A 12,571-nucleotide genomic window follows, 5' to 3' on the forward strand; every position below is an offset into this window, starting at 1 on the left:
TGTGTTTTGAAACACTTCCTCTAACACGCCAGAATACTTATGAATAATCTAGTGAAGAAAAGGACGACAGAACTCATTCACAGGCTAGAACGTGACCGCTATTATTATGAGGGTGGGTGGACTCCAGAAATACATCTACATCCATGAAAACAATAAACGGAAGAAATCAGACGATGTTGTTGAAAGTGGTCTTACGAGAAGCCCGGCTTGACCCAAATCCAACTTTCCTGAGTTCATTTCTTTCTTAATCCCCGCTCGCGCTCTATTAGTCAGGCGCATTGTAAAGCTTTGGTCAATTCTGGATTCAGGACATCCAATATTCACGAGAGACAAAGAAGGAGGGGATAATAAAGTTGCATTTCGGCTTTCTGAAAAACTAGAAAGAGGAATTATGTTTAAAGACTCGTTTATGATCTGCCACCCTAGAAGTCGCTTACCATCATGAAAAACAAAATGAGTTTACTTGGAAAACAATGCAAATTACGGAAGGGAAAAAAACAGGCAATTTTTACGAGGAAGTAAACAAGGGTGGAATGTCAATCATCTGAGGGCGGAATAATTATACAGCAGGTCATCCATTCTCTTAACTTTTTACCTCTACCCCTCCTACGATTTTTTTTCCAAGACCGTACCATTTTTACTCTATTTCCTTACACGCGCAATACAGAAAGGAATTTAGAAAAAACTATTTAAAATACATTATACAGTTTTATATATATATATATATATATATATAAAACTGTATAACTCTGTATAACTATATATATATATATAACTGTATATATGTAACTGTATAACTATATATATATATATATATATAAATTGAACACAAATCCACAGTTTGCAATTTTATGGGAGGATAGAACGAAAATAAGAAATCTAAAACCTAATTTTAACAAATTATTAAATTAAACTAAATAAAGGTAAATGAAGATATGGCTTATTTATTCAGTTTACTCTTCTCTACCTCAAACTAATATCATCTCCCCAGCGTTATACATTACACGGCTTATTATAAATAAAATATAATAAAATAAAGAGTTCAATAAACGATTCACAAAATCTAGAAGATACTTGCTTTTAAACATATCTGCTAAAAATATTAGTAAAAATCCAGCCCTAAGATAATGCATTCGAAATAAGAAAATACTGTCGAAAATGCACAGATTCTGAAATCCAAATAAACTATCGCATTTAAATGTACTTCCATTTAGAAAAGATAACAGAGTTCAACAATAATGCAACTTTAAAAAAAAAAGTATACTAAAGACTGCTGTAAGCGTCATGAATTATCTATAAGAACATCAGAGGAATTACAGCTAACTCATTTCTCAAGTTGATCTGACAACCTTATCTGAAATGATTAAGAGATTAGTGGAAATGTAATTTTAATCAGCCGCACTCCTTAATCACTAACATGTTTCATAGCCTCTAATACCTTCTACGCAGATTAGAAGTTTATATTTTCTTCAATAATTACAGATGAAGTACGGATTTATTATACGCATGAAACATTAAATACCGTTTTTATAAATATGTTGCAGCTATACAAAAAATGTTATGTTTTTGAATGGCAGAAAACTAGAATTAATCTTTAAAGCAAGCATTTTGATAATCCACTTTAAGTTAACAGAATTAAAAGCATATAATATTTTCCGATAGAACAGTATTTCATTTAGATACATTTAAAACGTTCTTGATTTGTTCACAGTAAATTACATTTATCACACATGTTGCCGGCGTATACTCGTGTGGACAAATCGCAAGCATATAATATTTATTTTGAAAAATTCAAATATTAAAAAAAGGCGAGTAGCAAATACAGCTGATGAGTCAATGGCTCTTTTGGATAATTATCAAATGCCAAAGATTTCATTCTTGTCTGTTACATATTTCAGAGATATTTCAACATTTATATTGCTAATCTGGGTGTTGTTAAATTTGGTAGCACCCATCACACAATGCACAATAAATTATTAAATCTGAAACCAATTTATATTTAACAGATCTTAAGGCTCTTCTCATCTGGAACAGAGTGTGGCATCCGGTTGTCTTAAATAGTCACAAAATATCTGCTCCGTTACATGTGGGGAAACGCATTACGCATTTTCCCACAACTATCACTACTCAGACTGCTTTGGGCATGTTAACTTATTTAACAACAATCAAAATTTCGCTAAGTTTGAATGTACAAACTCACCATATACTTATTTTGAACAGAAGACTCATCTGACAAATCCAGTGCCGGCGCTAAGCAATGATTGTAAGCTTTTCGTACGAAACTAATTCTCGGCTAAAGCCTAAATTTATCGTTACGCTTAGAATTTGGATCATAAAATCATTCGGCCTTGTGAGTCCACAAGGGGAAGTACGATAATAACACAGAAGTGTTCAGGTGCCCAAGAAACAGTCGAAAATGAGATTTGTGTAATGATCGCCTAAATGTGGCGGAACTAAACAAACACCGCAGACATCATTAAATTCACGCATATTGCCATACCGTGCGTCAAATTACGAAAAAATGACATGGATTTTTTTAAAGAAATTAATGACGTCGCACTTCCCGCATAAATGTACCTCATAATATTAGTTTCAAAAGAAACACAGTACTGCAACAGATTTGGGAAATCTAAGTTTTTAATACAAAAGAACTGAAAACATTAGGATACGATATATGCATTCTCTATAATGTAGAATTTATGTGTGGACGACAAGAATGAAATGCCAAGTAATGAAATTTACTTTGCTTGCTTTCAATCTGCTTTAAAATTGAAGAGGAATTCGGTTAAATTTTTAAAGAAACACATTTCTTCCGTAGAGGACAAGAGCCGTATCTTCTCGTCTAGAGGATAAAAGGGATGTAACTACCAGGAGGAACATTTAGAAAATAACACTTTGCACGAACTGAAACTAATTTTGTATCCTATTCCAAATTATAATACTGACACAGATACAATGTTACAAGGTTAACAGGCATCACACTCATTCTTAAAATAAAGAATGCTCGTTTAAAGCCTCGAAATAAGTGTCATATTTATTACATCCAATTAACCAGAACTTATAATTTCTGTTAGTAAATATAAGCACAGTAGCATTAGAATTGTACAAAAATGATTCCATTGAATATATCTTTATGGCTTTCAGTTGTAACGAAACGAATGCCGCATCATCTTCAGCTTGCCTCCTTAATATTCATATTACTAAATAACAAGAACAAAAAATGTACTAAGTAATTCACGACATTTATGGCAGATTTTTCAAGAGGAAAACAACCTAATTACAGCATCAAAAGAGGTGTGTATATTTTGAACAAATATAATTAAATAACATTAAAGCTAACGTTACAATTTAACGCAGATACATTGGGGGGAAGGTGTGCCGAGGGTGAGACATTTGCCTCAAGTTAAAAAATGAAAGCAAGTGTAAAATCACCATATAACAAGTTAGACATTAATATGGAAATGATAATAGGCATTTAGCAGACCATTTTTTTAAAATCTGCTTCAAACGTCAAAAATCTCTCGACACGGCTCGACCCGGAGGTTTAATTGCAAGTTTAATAAATTCCGTGTGTTTACCAATCAGTCAAAATTTGCAATGCACATAAAGGTTGCTACCAAAGAGGTATGCATTTACTTCGAAATACCAATACCCTACCGCAATTAAGTTACTAAATAGTGCTCGATATACCTCCCGATTTCTGCTGCTAACATCGGCAACAGATGCAAAAAAAAAGTCGATGTTTCAAGTGCTCATCGGTAAACACTTTTTTCCCCCTTCACAACACAAAAGCCATACGTTTTCCATGCGAATGATTTCAGAACTTTTTAAGTGTAACATTAAAAGCAGTTGTAAAGCACATGTCTACAGCTTCAAAGGTCACTCGACAGGGAATCAGTTGTCTCGATTACACAAGCACCCAATTAGTTCCTACAGAACATAACTGCAAGAGTTTATCCTCAAAACTGACAAGATAACACTAATTTTTAAGCAACTAACTGGAACATCCGACAGCAAGAAAAATTATTATAGCCTTGAAATGTAAAGATGTGGGGGAAAGAGGGGATTTGGATGACAAGTAGACTGTGATGAAAAGCATCATTAATAACCTTCTTCAAAACATATGAGGATTTTAAGACAGTATTTCAGAATGTGTCAAGCGCGTTTCCCTACTGTCAAAAGCACAATTGAACAAAAGCGATGAAAAATTTTTACATCTTAGAAATTAGATGAGGTTTACACATACACAGATACAAATAAATAAAAAATTTGAAAGGTATGTCGTTTAGTTATCTAGAGATGATAGTGTGAGGAATTTTAAGGCCATTTACAAGCAATAATCGACTTCAATTATCTAATGGGATTTATAACTTAAAGCAGACTCAAAAACACTGCAAATATATTTCATTCGAGATCTAACCCTAGTACATTTGTAGTTCACTTCGGGGTTCGAATCCCAGCGAACGGGCTGGCTGCATGGGCGTTTTCGTACTTTCTCTTATGTAACGTTAATACGAGCCAGTTCCCTTAAAAGTCCTTCACAAGCATCTCTCACATTGGCAATTACCATAGTGTGTGACGTTGTAATCAAAAACAAAACAAAAAAACAGTAAATGTAATAGACGACGCAAAGAGATCAATCAGCTAGATTTAGAATCTAAAGATGATCTAGAGCAGTGGTCTTCAAGCTTTGTTGACTCACGGAAACCTTAGAAGTATAAGGTTTTTTTTCGGTGAAATCCTTCCCACCCTTAGAAAATATTTAAAAGTAGATCAAAATATTATAGACTTTACGTAAAGATAATTAAAGAAAAGTATAGTTTTTTTGGTACTTTTCTATTATCGGAATTGGATTCAAAAATGTATGTACGTACGTATGTTCTAATAGCATTAACTCGTACTCCACCCTTACATTATGTTTAGTGACTGAGGTGCGTTTGCCTTTTTTTTATATGAAAACTGTCGAAATCTAGCTCTATTGGCGTTATCTGCAGTCGCCTTTCATATTCTGCCTTTAATTTGTTTTCATATTTTGATTTTGTTGCAACATACATTGAGAAAGATTTTTCACTTAAATACATTAATCCGAATGGCATTAAAATGTTTATAGCTATGTGAAAACGTTTTGGTATACTGCATGAATCTGCAGCCAAAAATTTAAAAGGCGCTCTTGCTTAAATTTAGATTTTAACGTCGAATCTGTCGATAAGCTATTTCCTTTTCTTCATTGGCAATCTTTATAATTTATTGCAGTACTCAAACGGATTTTTTTTTTTATCCAGTTATATTTTTTTCCTTTCCGACTGGGAAACATTCTCTTAAAGTTTTCTTCAACTGAACACTAAACTAAAGGTATATTTAATAAACACTAATTCACCAGTGTGAGGCTTTATAATTTTCTTTTCTAATTTTTATTTTGCCTTGTACAACCCCGGGGTTCTAAGGAACACAGTTTGAAGACTACTGATTTAGAGCATATTAAAATCAAAAATCCTTCATGGACACTAATTTAAAAGACCGCGCATGAAGTCATTTTAAAATAATATTGTTGCAGAAATTATGAATTGGGAAATGAATTTTATTACACATAATTTCCATAGCATTCCTCCCCCCCTTTAAAGGTTCCAATCCATTTTCAAAGACAAATATAAATTCACACTATAAGATTAAAGAACATTTTAGCTGCTAGCGAAAAAAGAGTTGCGGCATTTCTCTTTATTCTGTGACTGGCAATATTTGTTTTTCCATTAAAATTTGCTTTAGCTTTAAAAAAATAAATGAACTCTCGAGGCAGCTTTTTAAGCATATTCTTCACAAAGACGTGGAAACTTTTCCGAAAAGCAACAATGGCAATTTCACAGGCGCTTAGCTCCAGTGAACAACTATTATTAAATATTTCCATTTGACATCCTTCAAAAGTTTGACAGCTTCTCTAGCGCTGTGCAAGAATTCCAGAACAGACAAATATTTAACCGATGCCAACCAGGAAACACATACGCGCCAACACAACCAAACAGCTTGATTAATAAATGCGAAATTGCATTTCGCGCGATATTATTTAATTGCTATAAAAGCACTAAACAGAATGGTGCCATACCCACGTTTATGCCTCGGCCACAACTTCTGAGGCGAAACCATGCAGCACGGGAAAGATGTGCAGAGGGCAATGGCCCGCTAGACGACCTTAACCAGTTACCTAAACACGCCTTTCAAGCACGGAAATATTATAGGTGGCATTCAGAAATTTCAAGTGCATCAAGACACGAAGGGGCGGGAGAATTGAATCCACGCAACGCAATCCTACAAGTAATCAGTGACTCATCACAGCTCAATAAAAGCAGTTCCGTAAATTACAGTATACGTTTTACTCAGTCCGCGTCAGTGATCGCTTTTTTACATTCTAAGCAGAAAACAGCATTTTTTTTTTTTTTTTTACATTTTAAGCAGCAATTTCGATTCCTCGAAAAATTTGATCTTTTCCACGATTCCACAGTACTTTGCAGGAAATTATTTTTAAATAAATAAGCGGGCTACGTTTCAGTCAATTCCCAGCACAAATGGTCACAGATGGGTTTAGCACTATTAAAGGATTTTTATGGGAAGGAGTTCAGGGACATTTTCGGAAAAGATCTTTCGTGTACACAAATTTATTTGTATTTAAATTAATTAAGAAAATCATGGAAACATCCAAGCAGCCTGGCATTAGGAATCAAAGATCACAAAGCGAATTTATTAATAGAATTCGACACCATATATTGTGATGTGTTTTGTTCATTTGGGATAAGGTTGGAATGAAACAGTGGTGACGAGTTCAATAAAAAACAAAAACCACAGAAAGAAAAAAAGTATATAACATAGAATAGCTTCTACGTTTGGACATATGACAAATTTTTGTAAACTATCTTTAAAAAGGAATATATATATATATATATATATAAACACAGTTATAAGAGAAGGAAAAGTACACCACAAAATAAAAAAAAATTGCTATGCGTATGAAAATCCTTCTTATAATGCAGATCATGAATTCTGCGCTCAGTAAAGCATAAGCAGTTCGACACACGAGAAGCAACGGCAATCAGTTGCGCAAAGGCTTACGCAAAGCTCAACCTACTTACAGTTATCTGCAAGTAAAATACAGAAAACCCAACAGCTGACCTTAACAAGACCAATCCCATTTTCATTTACTACGTAAAGCTCGAAACAATTAATACTCCGTAAAAAAAAGGTCATGGAGAAAACGCCAGAAGGGATCGCCTAATCGGAATTTTTGGAGGAGTGATGCATGGTTACCGATATACTAAAGTGCTTGACATTTTCTTGATTTATATTTTTCCTATACCAAAATAAGACTACGAAAAATAAACACAGAATGAAGATCTACGGAAAACAAAGAATGCCCGAACGAAAGCAATAATGAATATAACTACATATCATATCCCGATTCTTTTCATGCCCAAATAGTCTATTTTTCAAGTTCCAAACAAAACCCTTTCATTTACAACGTGACAAAAACTCATAATTTCTGCCCTAAATTCAATCAATTTTAACGATGTTTTAACGATTCGATCAATGTTTATCTAATCCCAAATGACTGGCAATCACGTCTCGTTTCACTGACCAAAATAAAAGCTCTCTTTCTGGAAATGGTCGAAGAGTTGCTCACAGGCTTTTCTAACAGATGAGTAATGAATGAAAAAGCGTTAAGAAATCTAGCTATGTATCCCATATGCGATTTCCCCGAGAAAGGAAAGCCCAGGATGGATCTTAAGAAATGCGTTGACGAAACGTGATAAGCGGCTCTTTGTTAAAACAACCCTGAACAATAAGCAGATGCTACATCGGTTATTTAAAAAAATCCGGTATTCCTAGTGAATGCTTCGTTAAGACACAAAACATATCGTAAAGTGTTTACAAGGTTTACAACAATTTGTATGTGCTGCTCAGAAGGGAAAGTTGTTAGTGACTCTGCTGTACCGAAGGGCCCAGGTTCGAATCTCGGAGAAGGTACAGACGTAATTTGTCAGTCCCTTCATAGGAGACAGCGACGATCCACCCACTAGGTGCCTCTATAAATATAAGAGACCACCGTTTCTGTCTTATTTTTACTTATTTATCTTATTATTTTACTTATTCTTACTTATTTTTGATTTAGTATTTTTGTTTGTTGTTTGGGGGTGGCTGGGTTACTGGCTGCTCTCGTTTGTGGAGATACGGGGCCCCTTCTTTTGAGCTATGGGGACACTCGTGTCCAGGTGGGCTGAAGGGAACCTCCAATTCTTACCGTTTCTGTCTTTAGAAGTAGACAATGCCTATAAACAGCTAAAGCGTACCACTGGAAAAAAGTGTATGTTACGTGTTAAGCATTTACAGATATTTCAATTTTTCTTTGCCAGAAGCATCAATAAGCGACTAACCAACATCGCTCAAATGGTGCTCCAGGCGCCTTTACGCGTTAAAAATTCGCATCAGTTGTGGATAAGTATTTATCATATGTCGTGCGCGTTCAGTATAAAACCCGGCGGGAACTAATGGGTTAATTATTAACGGCATTATAAAGAACTGTAATTGTGATTTTTAAAGTAAGAAATATATATACCCCCCAAAAAATACTTAAGAATTATTAAGTACGTTAGAAATTCCGAAGGCGTTTTCTATATTCCATGTATAACTATTAAAAATGTTTATAATTACGGCAATAGCTTCCATTTAAATAGCTTCAGGAAGCTAACATTTTCTGCAACGCCTGTTTCTGAAATTTACGGAAAATAACATTATGTTTTCATTTTACTTTAAGCAATTTCATAGTTGCAAAGTATATCTGTCTCATAACTGTAGTTGCATAATCCAAAATTTTTAGAAGCGATTTAGATCACTCAATTCAAAAGCGATTAACTCACGTAGTCAATAAATTTACATGATATTGCAAAAAATGCCCCGTCCCTTGCGGTTAAGAAGACGCCGAGATCCCCCTTCTTTTATCACCAACCTTTTGAGAGCCAGGTCATTATTGACCTTGATGGAGTATAACTACTTTCACTGCTGCAAAAACTACAAGAAATGGGAAAACGTTCCTCTCCTCTTTAAAGAGATACCGACGTTTATGCCTTCTACGGGATTCTAAATTACCTCACGATATGGTAGCCCACTTCAATAGTTACAAGTGTGATTGCTTAAATTGTTTTCCTTTCACAAGAAAGCAAAACCCCTGTGTTCCGAAAAACGATGTATTATTCCCACGAACACAGCATGAATCGGAACTTTGAACAACGTGAAGTCATTATATACTTAACTCACCTTCTTGGTTTACATCTGATGTTCTTTTAGAATTTAAGTCTTTACCCTTTCAGCCTGACTTACCCAGCTGACCACGGAGCCAAAGAACGAAATGCTAACTTCCACTTGCGAACTGGACAACCGGGACCAAAGGTCATAGACCGGATGACCACGCTTCCTCGCGCAGCCTACAATTAGCAGCAGGCTGAAGTATGCAGAGAGTGCGATCTGGCTTCGAGACCGGAGATTATCTCCTTTAGTTCCCCTGAGAATGAGAAAGGCAGGGCTTTCGTGCATGAAGTAACTTTCAGACTTACGGGTTATTAGCGACGTTCAAAGAAATTCCTTTCAAAGTGGAATCAGACTCAGCCCTGACGGATGCCGTACTACAGATTTCCCAACTGATAGCTTAATAGCATGGTTTCCATTTTTTAATAAGAATAAAATTATTTAGCTGCAATAAAATAAGTAAAAAAATCAACACTACTGGTTAAAATTGGCATACTGGAACATTTTTCGATTAGACAGTGACAATTGTTTTTCACAGAGACATCTGTTTATTGTCAACGTTAGCAATTATTTAACATTCAGACAAATATATTGACAATAGCCACTATACAATGATACGTTTGAAATAGTGGCATACAAAACGTCTCATTCAAAATTAATACATACACGTTATAATATTTTGGTGGATCCCACGTAGACACGCCCCGCACCAGTAGCCAAGCGATTAAAAAGTGATGAATATTGGTAGTTCGTCCAGGCTTAGAAACGAGGCGAACGGGTTGGCTGCATGGCTGGTATTTGGTTTTTCTCAATCTGTAACGTGATTACGAGCCATTTCCCTTCGAAAATCCTCGAAGAACGCATCCCTCTCCTTATACAGATAGTCCTCGTATGCTTTGCCTTATTCAGATTAATTAATGTATGAGAATACAAGAAATATTTCAAAAACATTTTCGACCAAATGGAATATGGGAAAAACTGAACAAATATGAAATGAGCAGCTCATGAGGAGAAAAGTATACCACGTCATTGTAATTTCATTCTTAGAACTTGGGAAAATTTTGCGACCAGGTTTTTGAGAGGGTCATCAAGTCGGAAGACGTAAGTTTAGCAAAAAACTCATATCATGGTACAAACAGCAAATGAAATCGAAACAAAAATAATTCGAAATTATAAGATACGAAGAAAGCGCGTTCACTGTAGTGCCACAATACTGCGCATAAACTCGAAATATTTACTTTTCGATGAGGGTAAATAAAATTTATAGCATACATTTAAGTATACAAAATTTGCTTTAACTAGAGCAAGCGACTGATATCCTAGCCACAATATTTTTAGACTATCATAACCCAACAGTGTTCAAATTTTAGATCGACCTTTTGTGCAATGACAGCACATGTACTTTAAAAATCAAAATAGGATGGGGAGGGAGAAAAATATTTTCTCTGATGAAAGACAAGCGAAAACAGCGCTACGAGGGAAGAGAAAGTGATTGAGGGGGGGCCTCAAATACTTGCATGGATGCCAAAAACGTTCTATTGAAAATTTAACTGCTTTCCACACTGGCACACTTTCATTACATGGGGTAAAAAGATCTAACGCCATTTGCAAGATTATTGCGCAAAAAAACAATGACGTGCTTGAGAATTTGAAAGACTACCAAACTGTGACAAGCAGAATATATGAAATTCATATCACTTCGGGCAAAATAAATACGAAAGTAACAACAAGTTTCGAGACAACTACGCAAACATTTCGCTCAGTTTTAATTTCACAGCAAATGCACTACGAAGTAGCTACATAAAGCTATTTGATTTTTTGGTTGTTATGAATTAATACTACGACATCGGGTAACTAAATCTCAAAGCTGACCGCAATTTTCAACAAGCACCACTTTACTGCTCTTTATATAACGCCAAGTATTTCTTAATTTAAAAGCAGATAACGGAGGTGGCATCATACAGTTTTATAAACTACGGAAATTTCTTCATAACATAAAATTTCAAATTGGAAACGTTAAGATTTTACTAGATAATTAATCACTCCCATTCACAGAAATGTAGTAGGAATTCACATAGTAATCAACTTCCAATAAAAACAAATGGCAAAATATTTAGAAGCACTGCGATTGCCAAATCCACGCTTCGATTCAAACGAGGAAGCCGTGTCATGGTACTGTAGTTGCTTGCAAAGTAACTTAGGAAACCCAATTATTTGTATCACTTATTGTTCTTTCTCAGTAAAAACAGTTGTTGCTAACTTATTTTCTTAATTTTGATTCTTATCGATTTAAATAATATAACAGAACAAAATACATGTTTTTTGTTAAGAAGCGATGCAGGTCTTTCCCATCTGTCCTTCCCCGTTGACGCACACTTGCTGGAAGGCATTCGTCGAGAATGGTCATTTAATCGTCTAGTCACCGAGAACGTTCTTTGCCCAGGGTTAGACCTCTTTTACGCTTGCAAAAAAGGACACATACATACAGCCAAACAATACACCGGAGTAAAACCCACACCCTTAGTGTTATCAGTTTCGATGAATGCGCATGCTATCTGGATGGTAACATAAAAATTGTGTGTTGTTTACATGTTTTGTTTAGTTTTAGGTTTAATTCAAATAAAAATATGACAGCGAGTTTGGAGTGCTGTCGGAAAAAAAAAAAAAAAAAAGAATTTTTCTGAATACATTATTATTAAAAATTACACTTAGTAGTGAAAAAATACTGGTTTCTCTTTCACACTTTACTTTTTTAACAACATTATTCTTTGTCGAATTAAAATCCGATTAAAAAAAATTCCCTCACTTGAGTTTACAGTAAACAGATACTAGCCTGCATATAAAAAGCTGCTCAATTATCCGGATATAAATGACTGCCGTCGCAGACGGCCGAATATTTAGATTTCTATTATAAGAACTTCGGGTAGGTCCCGTTATCTCTATTATTGCACTTCGTTTTATTGTGCTTTCTCTCTCTTTCTGTCAGATGACGTTCTATTTTTTAAAACGTTACATTTTTATAAATTCCAAATAGTGAATTCACAAAATGCTAATTCCCGCACTATTTTAAGCGTTTTGGCTGTTATCATACTGAAATTCCGACTATCAATAACCTAGCAACTAACTGCATTTAAATGCTCGTGTCAAAGGATAACGTCTGTCATTTTAGACCAAAAGCTAAAAATGCTTAATCTTTCAGAGAAAGACGTGTCAAAAAAGGCGGCAGTTCAAACAATGCTCTCGAAGAAAATTAAAAAAGAGCTCTTCAACGAACGCCGAAATTGAT

General features: G+C 34.9%; 1 protein-coding gene across 5 annotated transcripts in view; it reads right to left on the reverse strand.

The window, feature by feature from the left end:
• Nucleotides 1-12,571, reverse strand: part of Mob2 (MOB kinase activator 2) — a 494,181-nt gene that overhangs the window by 66,375 nt on the left and 415,235 nt on the right. The window lies entirely within an intron of this gene.

The sequence above is a fragment of the Stegodyphus dumicola genome, chromosome X2 (genome assembly GCF_044657685.1).
Source record: "Stegodyphus dumicola isolate Sdum_Otavi_A_Nest chromosome X2, ASM4465768v1".
Classification (NCBI taxonomy): Eukaryota; Metazoa; Arthropoda; class Arachnida; order Araneae; family Eresidae; genus Stegodyphus; species Stegodyphus dumicola.